The sequence below is a fragment of the Balaenoptera physalus genome (assembly GCF_965194825.1).
Source record: "Balaenoptera physalus genome assembly, chromosome: 7".
NCBI lineage: Eukaryota > Metazoa > Chordata > Mammalia > Artiodactyla > Balaenopteridae > Balaenoptera > Balaenoptera physalus.
The window spans coordinates 38,951,161-38,971,058 of NC_138886.1; the positions used below are offsets into that span (position 1 = coordinate 38,951,161).

The 19,898-nt window shown below is 39.1% G+C and overlaps 1 protein-coding gene and 1 pseudogene across 4 annotated transcripts in view; one reads left to right on the forward strand and one right to left on the reverse strand.

Annotated features, from left to right (window-relative positions):
• The window catches only part of LOC309663825 (spermatogenesis-associated protein 31D4-like), a 210,537-nt gene that overhangs the window by 120,332 nt on the left and 70,307 nt on the right, over positions 1 to 19,898 (reverse strand). The window lies entirely within an intron of this gene.
• LOC309665178 (heat shock protein 75 kDa, mitochondrial pseudogene) lies at positions 1,383 to 10,313 on the forward strand (annotated as a pseudogene). Its single transcript has 2 exons — positions 1,383 to 1,448; positions 8,786 to 10,313. The product of its transcript is annotated as a heat shock protein 75 kDa, mitochondrial pseudogene (transcript).

Genomic DNA, 19,898 nt, shown 5'->3' on the forward strand with positions numbered 1-19,898 from the left:
ATTAGTATGAGGGTACTGGTAGAAACCATAATCTGGTTTGTAAAAGCACCTGTAATTCTCCAGGGAAAATGACCACTGGGTCCACACTGCTTCTAGAGCTCTTATCCTAGACTACATTTTCCAAATTATGTGGGATTTTATTTCCTGAAGTCCTAATCATCCAAATCCCCTGTATCATTAGGATTCCAACACTATCATAGTCTGGGTTAAGTAACCGCCCATCTCTGCTCTTTAAATCTTTCATTGGCTTCCCATTTCATTTAGAACAAAATCCAAACTCTTGGCCAGGATCTACCAGCACTACATGATCCAGACTGTTGCTATTCCCATTACTCACTATGATCTTGCCATTCTGGTCTTCTTTCTGATCCTTGAACACACCGAGTTCGTTCCCATTTCAGAGCTTTGCACATGCTCTTCCCTTTGCCAGGAAGGTTCTTCTTTGCCTTGTCTCATGACTGGCTCCTTATTTTTCAGACCTCAGCTCAAATGTCACTCCCTCCAAGGGTTATTCCCTGGCCTCCATTTCTAAAGAACCACTCTCCCTTACATGCACTGGCATGCCACTCTACCACGTCACTACATCATATTTCCTTCATAGAACTTCCCTCTACTCAACATTATTTTGTTACTTGTTTATTGTCAATCTTTCCTTCTAGAACGTAAGCTCCATAAGAAAGGTCATGTCAATCCAGCACCTATAGTAGAGCCCAACACACAACCACATAGCAGGCTTTCAAACCTGTGGAATAGTTGTAGAATGATACAATGTGGAATGAATGAAGGATTGAGGCATTTACTGTAAGTAGCTCTAGATTTGCAGTCAGAATGCAACACAACCTTGGCTAAGTCAACCTCAATTTCCATATCTCTAAAATGTGGCCAAAAATGTTTACTCTGCTTATGCATTAGGATTATCATGAGACTTTGATTCTTCATTCATTCATCATCAAATATTTCCCAAGTACCTTCTATGTGTTATGTACTGTGTTCATTGCTGTGTTCACAGCTATGAATAAGAAGTTGAGTCTAGTGGCTGAGACAGTTATGTTTAGAGGCAATTACGAATGGTACGGCTATTATAAAAAAGACCAAGCACAGGGTGCCATAAGAGCACATAGGAGAGGTACCAAATTCATCCTCAGGGAATCAGGGAAGGGTGAGTATCAGTGGAAATCAACTTGGCAAGGAGAAGGCAGGGAGATGGGTAGTCAGAGAAAGAGAAAATAGTCTAGACAGAGGAAACAACATGTGCAAAGGCCCAGAGGCAAACAAGGACAGGGCATATTGATGAACTGCATGTCACTCAGGATGGCTGAGACTAGAAAGAAGGAGTGGTGGTAAAATTCAAGGCTAGAGCTCTAAAGAGAGTCCAGGTCACGATGGGCCTATGCACCAGCATGGACAGTTTGGAGAACTTTGGCAGGACCAAAACAAAGGAGGCAGTGGTAAAGCGGGGAGGGTGATTAGGGCATGCCAGAGATGAGTCTGGAAACAGGGAGAAGCCCAATCAGAGAGAATTTTGGATGTCACGTTTAGGAGTTAGACTCTATGCTACAGGTGATGGGGAGCTACTAAAGAGCTTTAGGTGGGGCAATGGCCACTCCAGCATGGAGAAAAATTGGAGCAAGGCAAAATAAGGGACTCAGAGTTGTTCATTAAACCAAGTGAGAAGTAATGGGTGGCTTGAATTAAGAGTGATGAGGGTGATGAATCAAAGAGATACTTAGGAAAGAGATCTGATGTGACTGTCAAACCATGTTTGGAGGGGGGCGGGGATCAGCACGTTGAGGGATTCCGCTGGTAAGTCTTTATTAACAGCAGTCTTCCTAACTCAGTGAAAAGAGAATTAATGGATAGAATTTCCTTAATATTAAGATCTTGTATACCTTTTTCCTAAATTTTGGATTCTGTTCCTGATTATTTATAACTACCTGGCTCAAAAGAATTCTATGCTTAGTGATTGTTTGAGATGGGGGTCAAACCAACAGAAAGCAGACTCTAAGACAGTTTAGTATGCTGGATGTTTATTAAGGAGTGTCCTTGGGATCAACACTTGTGGAAGGTAAGTGGACACAGGACTGGATGAGGCAGAAATCGAGCACAGTATGGGCCCCATGACAACCCTGGACAATCTCACAAGGAACTCTGGAGCTAAACTGGCTTCCAGAGTTGTCCCATGCTGGACCGAAATGGCCAGTCCTTAATGCTCATCTCAATCAGTCACTGGATATAGGCCACCCCGAGAAGGGCATAACTTTAAGGAAGGCAGTTTTCTGCAGGTGAGGTAATCCCTGAAGGGGCCAGTAACTAAGGCTGTCCACAGATCACAACCCCAGCAGCTGAGTCAATAGGTTCTTTATTGAAGGGAGATCTGGGCAGGGGCACCTGCATATCACAAGGTGATTATAAGTCTGTTATTTCAATACATCAAGGCCTTCGGGGGACACCCTGACTGCTCAGAAATATGCCACCCTGAGCAAGTGTGAGAACTTCTTCCCTTCCTACATTCTTTTAACACGCATTTATTGAGTATATTTTTTTGTGTCAGGCACAGTGTTAGGCATTGGGTCAACGGTGAACAACACAGGAACAGCCTTCATGGAAATGATAATGTAATGAGGGAAACAGTTTTTTAGTAAGAAAAATATTGTACAATTAAACACGGTACTTTCCCAAAGAGGATGAAAATGAAAGGAAATGGAAAACGTGGGTAAATGGAAGGAGTCTCATTACACAGAGGGCCCAGGGAAAGCCCCTCTACAGGCCACCTACATTCCTTGGCTTGTGGCCGTTTCATCTTCAAAGCCTCCAATGTGGCATTTTCTCTTTTTTCTGACCTCTGCTTCTGTCCCTTATCTTCTCACTCAGACTCTATTTCTGTCCCATTCATGTTAAAGGCCCTGTAATTACCTCAGGCCCACACAGATAATCCAAGATAATCTCCCCACTGCAAAATCCTTAACCTAATTACATCTGCAAAGTCCTTTTGCTATGCAATGTAACATATTCACAGGTTTTGGGGATTAGAGTGTGGACAGCCTTGGGGGGCCATTACTCAGCCTACCACACTCAACTTCCTCATCTTTAAAATGGGTATAATAATAGGACCACCTCATACATTTGTTGAGAAAATGAAATTCAAATCAACTGCTAAGAGCGCTGCCTGGCGCAAAGAAAACCCTCAATAAATGTGAGCAGCTATTTGGATCATGTGAATCTCTTTATCTATGCTATCCTCTCCAACGCTAGTGTTTCTGCCTTAGTTCATTGAACTCCTCATTTTAACTTTCCATAATCCCTCCTCATTTTAACTTTCCATAATCATCTGCTGTCTTCAGTTTTGCCTCCTTATACCCACATCCCTAGACCCCCACCTCCCCACCCTCCATACCACCACCAGAGGGGAACCACAGTGATCACATTTCATTGATTCATTCACTCAGTGACGATGTATGGGTGTCCATTTTGAACCATTCACCTGCCATGACTGTCTCCATGGCCAATTCCTGTGTCAGCTGGACATCTTGAGCCAGGTATTGAGTCTTGTTTATCTATTTACCCCAGCATTTTACAGTGCTGAGCTACAGTAGGTGCTCCATAAGGCCTACTGAATGAGTTAATGAATAGATGGATCTAGTTAAAGCACTCTATAGTTCTATGATTCTATAAGGGTAGGAGCCCTATTAAATTCTCATCACAGGAACACATTTGAATTATTTTTAAAGCAGCTGAGGTGCTGTAAAAATTTATGGTGGAGCTCAGTGCATCCTGGAAAGCATATCTGTGCCTGCACACCTCCAGAGGCCTCCTTAGCCAGAACTGCACAGGGACAATGGGGCGGAGAGGGTATCTGGGTAAACTGTCAAACAGGTAGGCTTTAGAGCAGATGCTTCTTTGGAGATTTTAGAAAGGAGAATCAAGTGACCCTGTGATGTGGCTACTATTTTGGTTAAGATATATTTTCTCTCTTTCAGTGTAATCTCATCTCTTCTCCACCACCACCAAAAAAAAAAAAAAAAAAAAATACCCACATAAGATACTGAGAAGGGCCCTTCTCTATGCTTCCCATTCAAGAGTGCCTGCCAAACCAATTAATACCTCCTGAATGTTATCTCCCTGCTATGTTAATGTTATGTTAATAAATGCAATTAAGATAACATTCAGGAGGTGTTAATTGATTTGGCAGATGTACATGAATAAGAAGCACAGATATTTTGCTTTCCCTATTTATGGAGGCAGGAAGTGACACAAAGTTGGACAAAAGGAAACTTAATTTGCCTCGTCTCTTTTGATACCCCTTAGGCCTTTTCTGTTAAGTAATATATGGGATTCTTAAAAATGCAAATTTAGATGGTATTACAAAGATGAAGTGATTGTCAGATGTTGCAGAAACACTGAAATTGTCTTTGGCCACAGGAATTAACTACATGGTGTTTACTCTCTTTAAAACACTATATATGCCATATATGCTATATATATATATATATATATATATATACATATATATACACCACACATACACATACATACACACACTCTCTCAAAAGTGTCTATAGCATATATGCAAATAAGCTCTCATGTTAATCTATGAAGCAGATTGTTTCACAGGACTAACACCTAGACTATTCTTGATGTAATTAGTTATTTAATATATTCCAGTGACTTAATGTTCTTTTATTCTAACTTACAACAAGATGGCAGCTTTTACTTTCTATGCTTAGAAATCACATATATATATGCTAATGTACCTTACTTAGCAAAACAGAGGTTTTCTCTGAAATTTATACAAATATATTTGTATAAATATTTGTATAAATTTGTGTAGTCTTGAAGCAAAGAGAAACATTGTATTACCATCAAGGTCACTGTGTTCATTTCTGGAACCTGGCATTTGCCAGCACATCACATGGCCTTTGGCAGACTTAGTCTTCCCAGGACCTTATTAGGACACACCTATGATAAGAGCCCCTCTAAGAGCTGAGATCTGAGAGCATGTCAGAGCACAGACCCATTAGGGTTCCTTCCAGTCCTGGAGGGCAAATTATCAGAGTCTACTTTGTGAACCAAATGGGCAGAACTAAACTAAAACATTAGTCTTCAACCTGGACTTCAAAACAAATTGGAAGTAATTACCTCAATTCTAAGACACCATCTTCTGTAAAATGCACCAGCTCTTTAATAAGTGTTTTCCAGAGGGGGAAACAGGAGAAGAGGAAAGAGAATGAAGAAAAGGAGAAAGACCCCATTAAATTTTATATTTACTACAAGATCGAAGTCCAATTCCAGAAATGCTAAAATGTGCCTCTCAAATTAAAGAATATCAGGCATCCCCTAGAAATACAGGTAACAGTACGTAGCTAGAACATAGCCACTGCTTTGTTTCCAGTGGATTGTTTGGAGCCAATATCTGTTGCATAATTCCAGAAAGCTTACCAATCCTTTAGAAATACATGCATGTTTCTTTGCTAAATGCCCATCTGCAGCCCTTAACTGTCCCTTCATCACTTTTTGCAACGTAATTTCCTTGGACCTTACATATAAAATAATGGGACTGTTTCTAGCTTTCATCTGTGAGTATGGTAATTTCTTAAGTGATAAAGGGTCACTACTGCTCTCCAGTGACAACAGCTGAAGACTGTTATGAAATACTCTTCTAACCTGTGTGCGAGTGTGCACAAATATGTGATAGAATCATTGTGGTTCAAATTCTTTAGGTTTTAGAACCTTGGCTCCCCTCCAGCCTAAGGAGGTGGAGGAACACTCCTGACCTCAGTGACACTGACTCAGTGTTTTGGGATAGTCCCCACCGTGGCTCTAGGCTTTGGTTGACTCTGGCATGGCCGTGAAGTCTTGACACAGATTTGACTGAGAAGCCATTTCTAGATGATTCCGTGTACCTTTGAGGGGAGGGTTGCTCACAGTGGGCACCTCTAGGCACACTGCCCCAAGAGCTCAGAAGGCTGCTCAAAGATGGGATCATGCAATAAAGTCTCATTCTCAAAGCAGTGTACTCTGACCCAGGGTTGGCAAGCATTTTCAGTTAAAAAAAAAATAAAAGCAAGTTATACTCACTTTAAATTATTCCTCGGTAAAATTATTGCATTTATACTATGTGGCAGAGATTGCAAATAGATTATATCTGAGTATAATAGGCTGAATTGTGTCCTTCCAAAATTCATATGTTGAAGCCTAACCCCCAGTACCTCAGAATGTGACTTTATTTGGAGATAGGGTCTTTAAAGAGATGATTAAGCTAAAGTGGGGCCATTAGGGTAGACCCTAATCCAATCTGACTGGTGTTGTTATACGAAGAGGAAATTTGAACACACAAAAGAAGCACCAGGGATGTACATGCACAGATGAAAGGCCACATGAGGACACAGCAAGAAGCTGGCCATATGCAAGCCAAAGCAAGAAGTCTCAGAAGAAACCAAACCTGCCAACGCCTTCATCTTGGACTTGCACTCTCCAGAACTGTGAGAAATAAAGTTCTGTTGCTTAAGTCATGAAGTCAGTGGTATTTTGTTATGGCAGCTCTAGGAAACTATTACACTGAGTGATTGCTCTTGGCTGCCTTAAGCACAATGTTAGAAAGGATTCTGGAGTGGCAAACGTGGGCATGGGAAGAGGAGTAGTAGAACACGTGCCAATTTAGCCATCCTTACTCCATGGGGTGGAACTGAGAAGCTTGACTACCTGTAAAATGTTTATTGTCATTCATGACACATGGTAACCAATGAATAATTTTAGCTGTAAATATTATTATTTTAAGTTTAAACATTTCTTCAATGAATAGGTCATTCAATGAATAGTGTGTAAATCTTCAACGCACAGGATATTTGGCCAGTGAGAATAATATCACACACGCACACACCCAATTTCTTCAGGGTGCTGTAGTCAACCATTCTACCCCTAAGCATGGAAAACCACTGCTTTTTTTCCTCCCTCCCTGTAGCTTCAGCTTATCCAGAATGACATATAAATGGAGTTGCATCATATGTAACTTTTTGAATTTGGCTTCTTTCATTTAGCAGAATGACTTTGAGATTCATCCAAGTTGTTGCATGTAACAAATAGTTCATTCTTTTTATGCTGAGTAGTATTCCATTGCATGGATGTACCACAGTTTGATTATCCATTCACTCATTAAAGGACATTTGGGTTGTTTCAGATTTGAGCAATTTTGAATAAAGCTGCTACAGGTTTTTGTGTGAATTTAAGTCTTCAGTTCTTTAGGGTAAATACCCAGAAGTGGGAGAGATGGATCATATGGTAAGTGTATGTTTAATTTTATAAGAAACTGCCAAGCTGTTTTTCAGAGTGGCTGTACCATTTTGCATTCTCATAGCAATGTATGAGAGTTTCAGTTGCTCCACAACTTCATCAAGACCTTGTATTGTCAGTTGTTTGTTTTTAATTTTAGTAATTCTAATAGGTGTGTAGTTTATCTCATGATTTTAATTTGTCTTTCCCTAATGGCTAATGCCTAATGATGCTGAGAATCTTTCCATGTACTTACTTGCCATCAATATGTCTTCTTAGACGAAGTATCTGTTGAAATTTTTTGCTTTTTTGAAAACTGGTTTGTTGTTTTCTTATTGTTGACTTTGGAAAGTTCTTTATATATCCTAAGTACAAGGCCTTTGTCAAACATATGATTTGCAAATATTTTCCCCCAACCTGTGACTTGTTTTTTCATTCTCTTAACAGTAACTTTGACAATGTCTGTCTTTAACTGTGATAAGTTTAATTTATCAATTTTTCTCATATAAATCTTGCTTTTATTATATCTAAGAATTCTCTACCTAACTCAGGCCCACAAAGATTTTTTTCCCAGGTTTTCTTTAAAAGTCTTATAGCTTTATGTTTTGCATTTAGTTCTGTTACCCATTTTGAGTTAATTGTGTACAAAATGTGAAGCACAGGTCAAGGTTCATTTTTTTTTGCACACGGATGTTCAGTTGTTCAGCACCATTTATTTTTTTCAGTCTCTAAATATTTTTTTTTATTGGAGTATAGTTGCTTTACAATGTTGTGTTAGTTTCTGCTGTACAGCAAAGTGAATCAGCTATACGTATACATATATCCCCTACATTTTGGATTTCCTTCCCATTTAGGTCACCACAGAGCACTTAGTAGAGTTCCCTGTGCTATACAGTAGGTTCTCATTAGTTATCTATTTTATACATAGTTATCAATAGTGTATATATGTCAATCCCAATCTCCCAATTCATCCCACCCCGCCTTTCCCCCCTTGGTGTCCACACATTTGTTCTCTATGTCTGTGTCTCTATTTCTGCTTTGCAAATAGGTCCATCTATAACATTTTTCTAGATTCCACATATATGCATTAATATACGATATTTGTTTTTTTCTTTCTGACTTACTTCACTCTGTATGACAGTCTCTAGGTCCATCCACGTCTCTGCAAATGGCATGATTTTGCTCCTTCTTATGGCTGAGTAATATTCCACTGTATATATGTACCACATCTTCTTTATCCAGTCCTCTGTTGAGGGACATTTAGGTTGCTTCTGTGTCCTGGCTCTTGTAAATAGTGCTGCAATGAACACTGGGGTGTTTAGCACCATTTTTTGAAGAGACTATCCTCTCTCCATGGAATTGCCTTTGTATCTTTTTCAAAACTCAACTGACCACAATTCTGTGAGTTCATTTCTCAAGTCTCTATTGCATTCCATTCATCTGAATGTCTATATTTTCATCAATATCTCATTGTCATAATAACTGTAGCTTTACAGTAAGTATTGATATCAAGTAGTAGGAGTCTACCAACTTTGTTCATCTGCAAAATTTTATTGGATATGCACCTTTGCCTTTCCATATAAATTTTAAAAATCAGTTCGCAGACACGGCTCGCCAGCTGTGGACGCTGCTGCTGTGGGGCTGCCGGCTGCGGGCCGCGGCACTGGCGGCGGCCCGGGGAGGACAACCAGTTCTGTGTCCTCGGAGGCCCCCAGCCCAGTCCTGGAGTCCCAGGCAAAGCCTGGCTTCAAGCTCCCACGATGGGTGGCCGTTCAGCTCCCAGGCTACTGAGGAGCGGAAGGCGGAGCCTCCGCACTCCCTCAGCGGCAGCTCGGAGACCGTGCAGGGTTCTGCTTCCAAACATGAGTTCCAGGCTGAAACAAAGAAGCTTCTGCACATCGTTGCCCGTTCCTTGTACTCAGAAAAAGAGGTGTTTATACGGGAGCTGATCTCCAACGCTAGCGACGCCTCGGTAAAGCTGCGTCATAAGCTGGTGTCTGAAGGCCAGACGCTGCCAGAAATGGAGATTCACTTGCAGACTGACGCCGAGAAAGGCACCATCACGATCCAGGACACTGGCATCGGGATGACACAGGAGGAGCTGGTGTCCAACCTGGGAACGATTGCCAGGTGGGGGTGGAAGGCCTTTCTGGACGCGCCTCAGAGCCAGGCAGCAAGATCATCGGCCAGTTCGGAGTGGGTTTCTACTCGGCCTTCATGGTGGCTGACAGAGTTGAGGTCTATTCTCGCTCGGTGGACACGGACAGCCCTGGGTACCAGTGGCTTTCAGAGGACTCTGGGGTGTTTGAAATCGCCGAAGCCTCAGGAGTAAGAAGCGGGACCAAAATCATCATCCACCTCACGGCAGACAGCAGAGAGTTCACCAGCGAAGCTCGGGTTGGAGATGTGGTGACAAAGTACAGCAACTTTGTCAGCTTCCCCTTGTACCTGAACAGAAGGCGCATTAATACCCTGCAGGCCATCTGGCTGATGGACCCCAAGGATGTGGGCGAGTCGCAGCACGAGGAATTCTACCGCTACATCGCTCAGGCCCATGACAAGCCCCGCTACACCCTGCACTACAAGACGGACGCACCTCTCAACATCCGCAGCATCTTCTACGCGCCGGAATCGAAACCAACCATGTCTGACGTGAGCCGGGAGCTGGGCTCCAGTATCTCGCTGTACAGCCGCCAGGTCCTCATCCAGACCAAGATGGGGGCCGCCCGGCACTTCCTGTGCATGCGGCAGCTGGCCGAGCTCCCGGAGGAGCGCGATCAGCTGCTGCAGCCCACGCTGGAGATCCACCCCAGGCACACGCTCATCAAGAAGCTCAATCAGCTGAGAGACAGCGAGCCTGACCTGGCCCAGCTGCTGGTGGATCAGATCTACGAGAACACCATGATCACAGCGGGGCTCGACGATGACCCGGGACCCATGGTGAGCCACCTGAACCACCTGATTGTCAAGGCCCTGGACTGACACTGACAGCTGTGAAAGCCCCAGGTCCTCCTGCAGTGTTAGGGCTGCAGGAGAGGGGACAGTGGAACCGTGGGACAAGGTAGCCTGAGACAGTCACGGCGGGGGGGGGGGATGGGGACAATGACCCAGGAAGGACTGGATGCCGCCGATGAGAACACCTGCTTTTGAGCTTTATTTACTTAAAAAAAAAATCAGTTTGCCAATAAATGCAAACATACTTGCTAGGATTTTTATTGGAATTGGACCAAATACATAGATCAAAAAGAGGAGAATTGACATCTTAAGTATACCGAGTCTTCTAATCCATGAATAGTCTTCTTTTTATTCATTTTATCAGTGTTTTATAGTTTTAAGCATACAGATCCTGATAAATTTATACCCAAATATTTATTGATTTGGGGCGCTATTGTAAATGGTACTTATTTTCAATTTTGGTTTCCAATTGTTTATTGTCATTACAGGCATACCTCAGCAATATTGTGGGTTTTGTTCCAGACCAACCAAGCCAAATGTTGCAATAAAGTGAGTCACATAATTTTTTTGATTCCCAGTGCATATAAAAGTTATGTTTACACTATCCTGAAGTCTATTAGGTTGGCAATAGCATTATGTCTAAAAAAACAAGTACATACCTTAATTTTAAAATACATTAGTGCTGGGGTTCCCTGGTGGTGCAGTGGTTAAGAATCTGCCTGCCAATGCAGGGGACACGGGTTCTAGTCCTGGTCCACGAAGATTCCACATGCTGCGGAGCAACTAAGCCTGCGTGCCACAACTACTGAGCCTGTGCTCTAGAGCCCGCAAGCCACAACTACTGAGCCCTTGCACCACAACTACCGAAGCCCACGCACCACAACTACTGAAGCCCACACACCTAGAGCCCATGCTCCACAACAAGAGAAGCCACAGCAATGAGAAGCCCGCACACCGCAACAAAGAGTAGCCCCTGCTCGCCACAACTAGAGAAAGCCCGTGAGCAGCAATGAAGACCCAACACAGCCAAAAATAAATAAATGAAAAATTAAAAATAAATAAATAAAAATACATTAGTGCTAAAGAATGCTAACCATCATTTAAGCCTTCAGCAAGTCTTAATAGTAACATCAAAAATCACTAATCACAGATCACCATAACAAATATAATAATGAAAAAGTTTGACATGTTGTGAGAATTACCAGAATGTGACACAGAGACATGAAGTGAGCAAAAAATGGCATTGATAGACTTGCTCAACACAGGGATGCCACAAACCTTCAATTTGTAGAAAATGCAGTATCTGTGATGGACAATAAGTGAAGTTCAATAAAACAAGATATTCCTTTATATAGGAATACAATTGCTTTTTGCATTTTAATCTCATAGCTTGAGACCTTACCAAACTCACTTTTAAGTTCTAGGAGCATTTTTGTAGATTCTTTGAGACCTTCTTCTTAGGCAGTAAAGTCATCCAGAAAGTTTTATTTTCCATTCTGAATGCCTTTTCTTTTTCTTGCCTTGTTGCACTGGCTAGGAGTTCCATTATGAATGTTGAGTAGAAGTGGTAGGGCAGACATCCTTACCTCATTAAATATAATGTTGGCTACAAGATTCTATAGATATCCTTAATCATGTAAAACAAGTTCCCTTTTATTCCTAGAGTACTGATAATTTTATCATGAATAAATGTTGAATTATATCAAAAGATTTTTCTGCAAGTATTAAAATAATCAAGTGATTTTTCTTCTTTTGCCTGTTAATGTAGTAAATTACAATAATAAATTGACTGTTAAAACAACCTAGCATTCCCAGGATAAACCCTATTTTGTTGTAATGTATTACATTTTTACATATGACTGGATTCCATTTGCAAATATTTTGTTGAGAATTGGAGCATCTATGTTCATGAAAATCTATAGTTTTCTTGTATTGTCTTTGTTTTGGTATCAGGTAATTCTGGCTTCATAAAATGAGCTGGGAAGTGTCCTGCCCTCTTTTATTTTCTGGAAGAGGTTTTATATAATTGTTATAATTTCTTCCATAAATGTTTGGTAGGATTCACCAGTTAAATGACTTGGGCCTGGAGTTTCCTTTCTAAGAAAGTCTGTAACTACAAATTAAATTTCTCTCATAGAAATCAAACTATTCATGTAATTTATTTCTTCATGAATTTTGTAATTTCTGTTTTTCAAGGAATTGGTACATTTCATCTATGTTGTCATATTTATGGACATAGAATTGTTCATAGCATTTCCTTATTATACTTTCAGTATCTCTAGGGTTTGTAGTGATACCCTCTCTTTCGTTCTTGAGATTGGAAATTTATGGCATCTCTCTCTTTCCTTTTCTTGGTCATCTGGCCAGATGTTTATCTTTTTTTATTATTATTATTTCAAAGAACTAGATTTTAGTTATATTAATTTTCTCTAATGTTTGTTTTCAATTTCATTGATTTCTGTTCTTTGTAATTTTCTTTTTTCTGCTAGCTTTGAGTTTAGTTTGTCCTTTTTTTAGTTTCTTAAAGTGAAAACATAGATTATTGATTTGAGGCCTTTCTTCTTTTCTAATGTAAGCATTTTTAGCACTATAAATTTTCCTCTAAGCACTGTTTTAGCTGCACGGATTTTAATATGTTAACTTTCATTCAGTTCAAAATATCTTAAAATTTCCTAGGAGGTTTCTTTGACCCATGAATTATTTAGAAGTATATTTTTAGTTTCTAAATATTTGGAGTTTTCCATATATCTTTCTATAATTGTAGTTTAATTTTGCTATGACCAGAAAACATACTTCGTATGATCTCAATTCTTTTAAAATTGTTCAGGTTTGTTTTATGGCCCAGGATATGGTATATCTTGGTGAATGTTCCTTGTGCACTTGAAAAGAATGTGTATTCGGCTGTTGTTGTGTTTAGAGTTCTACAAAAGTCAAATAGTTGATAGTGTTGTTCAGATCTTCTATATACTTGCTGGTTTTCTGTCTACTTGTATTGATTACTGAGAGGATTTTGAGGTCTCTAAGTATAATAGATTTGTACATTTCTCCACTCAATTTTATCAGGTTTTATTGTGTATCTTGGAGCTCTGCTTTTAGGTGTACACTATTAGGATTGTTATATCTTCTTGCCAAGCTGACATTTCTTATCAGTATATAACGTCCTTGGTATTTTTCCTTGATCTGATATTAATAAAGCCACTCCAGCTTTCTTTTTATTAGTATTTATACTGTATACATGCTTGCATTACTTTGTTTTAAACTTGTCTATATTCTATAGTCCATTCTCTATGTCTACATCTTTATTCCTGCCCTGCATCTAGGTTCATCAGTACCATTTTTTTTTGAGATTCCATATATATGCGTTAGCATGCAGTATTTGTTTTTCTCTTTCTGACTTACTTCACTCTGTATGACAGACGCTAGGTTCATCCACCTCACTACAAGTAACTCAATTTCGTTTCTTTTTATGGCTGAGTAATATTCCATTGTATATATGTGCCACATCTTCTTTATCCATTCATCTGTCGATGGACATTTAGGTTGGTTCCATGTCCCACCTATTGTAAACAGTGCTGCAATAGAACACTGTGGTGCATGTCTCTTTTTGAATTATGGTTTTTTCGGGGTATATGCCCAGTAGTAGGATTGCTGGCACATATGGTAGTTCTATTTTTAGTTTTTGAAAAAACCTCCATACTCTTTTCCATAGTGGTTGTATCAATTTACATTCCCACCAACAGTGCAGGAGGGTTCCCTTTTCACCACACCCTTTCCAGCATTTATTGTTTCTAGATTTTTTTGATAATGGTCATTCTGACCGGTGTGAGGTGATACCTCATTGTAGTTTTGATTTGCATTTCTCTAATAATTAGTGATGCTGAGCATCTTTTCATGTGCCTCTTGGCCATCTGTATGTCTTCCTTGGTGAAATGTCTATTTAGGTCTTCCACCCATTTTTTAATTGGATTGTTTGTTTTTTTGATATTGAGCTCCATGACCTGTTTGTATATTTTGGAGATTAATCCTTTGTCCGTTGTTTCATTTACAAATATTTTCTCCCATTCTGAGGGTTCTTTTTGTCTTGTTTATGGTTTCCTTTGCTGTGCAAGAGCTTTTAAGTTTAATTAAGTCACATTTGTTTATTTTTGTTTTTATTTCTGTTACTCTAGGAGGTGGGTCAAAAAAGATCTTGCTGTGGTTTATGTCAAAGAGTGTTTTTCCTATATATTCCTCTAAAAGTTTTATAGTGTCTGGTCGTACATTTAAGTCTTTAATCCATTTGGAGTTTATTTTTGTGTATGGTGTTAGGGGGTGTTCTAATTTCATTCTTTTACATGTAGCTGTCCAGGTTTCTCAGCAACACTTATTGAAGAGGCTCTCTTTTCTCCATTGTATGTTCTTGCCTCCTTTGTCGTAAATTAGGTGCCCATAGGTGCATGGGTATATCTCTGGGCCTTCTATCCTGTTCCATTGAGCTATATTTCTGTTTTTCTGCCAGTACCATACTGCCTTGATTACTGTAGCTTTGTGGTATAGTCTGAAGTCGGGGAGCCTGATTCTTCCAACTCCGTTTTTCTTTCTCAAGATTGCTTTGGCTATTTGGGGTCTTTTGTGTTTCCATATGAATTGTAAGATTTTTTGTTCTAATTCTGTGAAGAATGCTGTTGGTAGTTTGATAGGGATTGCATTGAATCTGTAGATTACTTTGGGTAGTATAGTCATTTTCACAATATTGATTCTTCCAATCCAAGAACATGGTATATTTCTCCATCTGTTTATGTCACCTTTTCATCAGTGTTTTATAGCTTTCTGAGTACAAGTCTTTCACCTTCTTAGGCAGGTTTATTCCTAGGTATTTTATTCTTTCTGTCGCAATGGTAAATGGGAGTGTTTCCTTAATTTCTCCTTCTGATTTTTCATTGTTGGTATATAGGAATACCAGAGATTTCTGTGCATTAATTTTGTATCCTGCAACCTTACCAAATTCACTGATTTTTCTAGTAGTTTTCTGGTGGCATCTTTAGGATTTTCTATGTAGAGTTTCATGTCATTGGCAAATAGTGACAGTTTTACTTTTTCCTTTCCAATTTGTATTCCTTTTGTTTCTTTTTCTTCTCTGATTGCTGTGGCTAGGACTTCCAAAACTATGTTCAATAAGAGTGGTGAGAGTGGACATCCTTGTCCTGTTCCTGATCCTAGTGGAAATGCTTTCAGTTTTTCACCATTGAGTATGATGCTTGCTGTGGGTTTGTCATATATGGCCTTATTTTGTTGAAGTCGGTTCTCTCTATGCCCATTTTCTGGAGAGTTTTTATCATAAATGGGTGTTGAATTGGTCAAAAGCTTTTTCTGCATCTATTGAGATGATCATATGGTTTTTATTCCTTAATTTGTTAATGTGCTGTATCACATTGATGGATTTGCATATATTGAAAAATCCTTGCATCCCTGAGATAAATCTCACTTGATCATGATGTATGATCCTTTTAATGTGCTGTTCGATTCTGTTTGCTAGTATGTTGTTCAGGATTTTTGCATCTATGTTCATCAGTGATATTGGTCTTTAATTTTTTTGTGATACCTTTTTCTGGTTTTGGAATCAGGGTGATGGTGGCTTCATAGAATGAATTTGGGAGGGTTTCTCCCTCTGTAATTTTTTGGAAGAGTTTGAGAAGGATCAGTGTTAGCTCTTCTCTAAATGTTTGATAGAATTCGCCTGTGAAGCCACCTGGTCCTGGACTTTTGCTTGTTGGAAGATTTTTAATTACAGTTTCAATTTCATTACTTGTGATAGGTCTGTTTTTATTTTCTAATTCTTCCTGGTTCAGTCTTGGAAAATTGCACCTTTCTGAGAATTTGTCCATTTCTTCATGGTTGTCCATTTTATTGGCATATAGTTGTTTGTAGTAGTCTCTTATAATCCTTTGTATTTCTGAGGTGTCAGTTGTGATTTCTCCTTTTTCATTTCTAATTTTATTGATTTGCATCCTCTCTCTTTTTTTCTTGATGAGTCTGGCTAAGAGTTTATCAATTTTGTTTATCTTCTCAAAGAACCAGCTTTTAGTTTTATTGATCTTTGCTATTATTTTCTTCGTTTTTATTTCATTTATTTCTGCTCTGATATTTATGATTTCTTTCCTTCTACTGACTTTGGGTTTTCTTTGTTCTTTCTCTTGTTGTTTTAAGTGTAGGGTTAGATTGTTTATTTGAGATTTTTCTTGTTTCTTGAGGTGAGATTGAATTGCTATAAACTTCCCTCTTAGAACTGCTTTTGCTGCGTCCCATAGGTTTTGGGTCGTCGTGTTTTCGTTGTCATTTGTTTCTATGTATTTTTTTGATTTCTTCAGTGATCTCTTGGTTATTTAGTAGCACACTGTTTAGCCTCCATGTATTTGTGTGTTTTTTACAGGTTTTTTCCTGTACTTGATTTCCAATCTCATAGCGTTGTGGTCAGAAAAGATGCTTGATATGATTTCAATTTTCTTAAATTTTCCAAGCCTTGATTTGTGACCCAAGATGTGACCTATACTGGAGAATGTTCCATGTGCACTTGAAAAGCAAGTGTATTCTGCCACTTTTGGGTGGAATATTCTATAAATATCAATTAGATATATCTGGTCTATTGTGTCATTTAAAGGTTGTGTTTCCTTATTTATTTTCTGTTTGGATGATCTGTCCATTGGTGTAAGTGGGGTGTTAAAGTCCCCTACTATTATTGTGTTACTGTCGATTTCTCCTTTCATGGTTGTTAGCATTTGCCTTATGTATTGAGGTGCTCCTATGTTGGGTGCATAAACATTTAGAATTGTTATATCTTCTTCTTGGATTGATCCTTTGATCATGAGGTAGTGTCCCTCCTTATCTCTTTTTTTTTTTTTTTTTTTAATTTTTATTTATTTATTTATCTCTGGCTGTGTTGGGTGTTCGTTTCTGCGCGAGGGCTTTCTCTAGTTGCGGCGAGCGGGCGCCACTCTTCATCGCGGTGTGCGGGCCTCTCACTATCGCGGCCTCTCTTGTTGCGGAGCACAGCCTCCAGACGCGCAGGCTCAGTAGTTGTGGCTCACGGGCCTAGTTGCTCCGCGGCATGTGGGATCTTCCCAGACCAGGGCTCGAACCCGTGTCCCCTGCATCGGCAGGCAGATTCTCAACCACTGCGCCACCAAGGAAGCCCCCTCCTTATCTCTTGTAACAGTCTTTATCTTAAAGTCTATTTTATCTTATATGAGTATTGCTACTCCAGCTTTCTTTTGATTTCCATTTGCAGGGAGTATCTTTTTCCATCCCTTCACTTTCAGTCTGAATGTGTCCCTAGGTGTGAAGTGGGTCTCTTGCAGACAGCATATATATGGGTCTTGTTTTTGTATCCATTCAGCCAGTCTGTGTCTTTTGGTTGGGGCATTTAATCCATTTACATTCAAGGTTATTATCGATATGTATGTTCCTATTACCATTTTCTTAATTGTTTGGGGTTTGTTTTTGTGGGTCTTTTTCTTCTCTTGTGTTTCCACTTAGAGAAGTTTCTTCAGCATTTGTTGTAAAGCTAGTTTGGTGGTGCTGAATTCTCTTAGCTTTTGTTTGTCTGAAAAGTTTTTGACTTCTCCATCGAATCTGAATGAGGTCCTTGCTGGGTAGAGTAAACTTGGTTATAGGTTTTCTCTTTTATCACTTTAAGTATATCCTGCCACTCCCTTCTGGCCTGCAGAGTTTCCACTGAAAAATCAGCTGATAACCTTATGGGGATTCCTTTGTATGTTATTTTTTGCTTTTCCCTTGTTGCTTTTAATATTTTTTCTTTGAATTTAATTTTTGTTAGTTTGATAAATATGAGCCTTAGTGTGTTTTTCCTAGGGTTTATCCTGTATTGGACTCTCTGTGCTTCCTGGACTTGGGTGACTACTTCCTTTCCCATGTTAGGGAAGTTTTCCACTGTAATCTCTTCAAATATTTTCCCAGACACTTTCTTTTTCTCTTCTTCTTCTGAGACTCCTATAATTTGAATGTTGGTGCATTTAGTGTTGTCCCAGAGGCCTCTGAGATTGTCTTCAATTCTTTTCATTCTTTTTTCTTTATTCTGTTCCTTGGCAGTTATTTCCACCATAACTGGATCCATGTTTACTTTTAAAACTTTGAAATGTTTTGTATCCCATGTGCAACCATCTTCCATTTTATTCCTCTCCCTTGACCCCAGAGTTAAGCCCTAAATTAAATTTGGTGTTTATCACTCCCATGCATGTCTTCCTACTTTTACTATATATTTATGTCTGCTCAGGCTGATATAACAAAATACCACAGACTGGGTAGTTTAAACAACAGAAATTTATTTTCTCAAACTTCTGGATGCTGGACACCCAAGATCAAGGCACCAGCAGAGTGGGGGTTTGTTGATTCCTCTTGTACTGGCTTATAGACACCCACTTTCTTGCTGTGTCCTACATGGCCTTTTTCTGTGCTTGTGCATGCGCATACTAGATGGGGGGGAGGAGGAGAGGGAGAGAGAGATCTCGACTGTCTCTGCCTCTTTTTATAAGGATTACCAGTCCTTTCAAATTAGAACTCTACCTTCAAGATCTCACTTAACCTTAATAAATTCCTTAAGGGTCCTATCTCCAAATATAGTCACATTGAGGTGTTAGGGCTTCAACATATGAATTGTAGGGGACATAATTCAATCCATAACAGTATGGATCCCTAAAAATTAATAGATAGATAGATAGATAGACAGATAAACACTGTGGTAAAAGATGATATAAGCATATATATTTACCTCAACTAATGAAACTTAAGGAAATTGCTATTGGTAATTTTCCATTTAATAGTTGTGCTTTCCTCAACCAAAACCCCTAATTTTATCAATCCTGTTTTCACTAATTTTTCCAAACTCTGAGAAAAATCTGGGTGAGTCTAAGTTACAAAGTAGAAAAGTGATCTCTGAGACTTGATAATATACAATGTGATAAAAATTATGTATTTTATATTCTTCAACTTTATATCCATATACCTTAAGTCTCTCTTGTGTGAAACAAGTATTATGTAATTATAATAATTAAAATTAAAATGTTGTTTTGAGATGAAGACAAGAATTTTATCTCCTAGCTTTTTAATAAAAAGCGTTTCTTGGGAGTTCCCTGGAGGTTCAGTGGTTAGGACGCAGTACTTTCACTGCTGTGGCCTGGGTTCAATCCCTGGTTGGGAAACCAAGATCCCGCAAGCCACATGGTGTGGCAAAAAAAATAAAATAAAAATTTAAAAAAAGTGTTTCTTTTTGAAAAAAAAATCCTTTATTAAAAATTATGTAGATGTATGTGGAACCTAGAAAAATGGTACAGATGAGCCGGTTTGCAGGGCAGAAGTTGAGACACAGATGTAGAGAATGGACATATGGACACCAAGGGGGGAAAACTGCGGTGGGGTGGGGATGGTGGTGTGCTGAATTGGGCGATTGGGATTGACATGTATACACTGATGTGTATAAAATTGATGCCTAATAAGAACCTGCAGTATAAACAAACAAACAAACAAAACAACTAATACTAAACTTTCATTGGGTTATTTGTATGGAAATATGTTAATATAAATGTTTCAGACATTACATGAAATTTCTAAAAATCTTCTATTTGTATTTGTATGGAAATATGTTAATATAAATGTTTCAGACATTACATGAAATTTCTAAAAAT